Source organism: Olea europaea, chromosome 21, assembly GCF_002742605.1.
Source record: "Olea europaea var. sylvestris chromosome 21, O_europaea_v1, whole genome shotgun sequence".
NCBI classification, from domain to species: domain Eukaryota; kingdom Viridiplantae; phylum Streptophyta; class Magnoliopsida; order Lamiales; family Oleaceae; genus Olea; species Olea europaea.
Window position 1 is genome coordinate 742,336 of NC_036257.1, and position 693 is coordinate 743,028.

Sequence of the window (693 nt, forward strand, 5' to 3'; positions counted from 1 at the left end):
GCTTAATGAAAATCGACGTCAATCAGTTTCGCAACCGCATACTCAATGATCATAACCATCATATGATGTGCAAAGAGCCTCTTATCAAAGTTATGTAAATATTCCAACATTATTATACCACAAATGCTAGGTTCTTGCATCATAGTTGCAAATGGATTTTTACTTACCTTTTGCCCTTGTGTGTCAAGCTCCTATGGAATGTGTATCAATTTCCTTTTTTCGGTCAAAGTCAGAAAATCACCTATATTACCATCTAATATTAAAGACAATTCTCAATTTAATAATCTTATCACACACAATCCCAAAAGTGCGTCCATTCACCCCAAAATAATTTAAACGAAATTGTCATTTCAAGTTACTGATGTAATTACAAACTATCCCCATAAATCTCGCTATTTCTCGAGTCCAATTATAAACATCAACGTCATCCAATTGTTGTCAACAACCTAGTACTCCTTAGAATCTATTTTTTAGTCCCAATTGGTAATTAATGGACATGTAAAGGTTGAAATTACATCAAACATGTAAATGGAAAGAATCTATTTTTTCAAGTTTCCATCACCATCCAACAATTTTTCCAATTCTTTTTCACCCCCTAACCATATCCAATGACTCCACACTTCTATAACACATATGTGAAGGTAATCATGTCATAAAGTTGTGATAAGTGAAAGGTTTTCAGCTTAAAAAAAA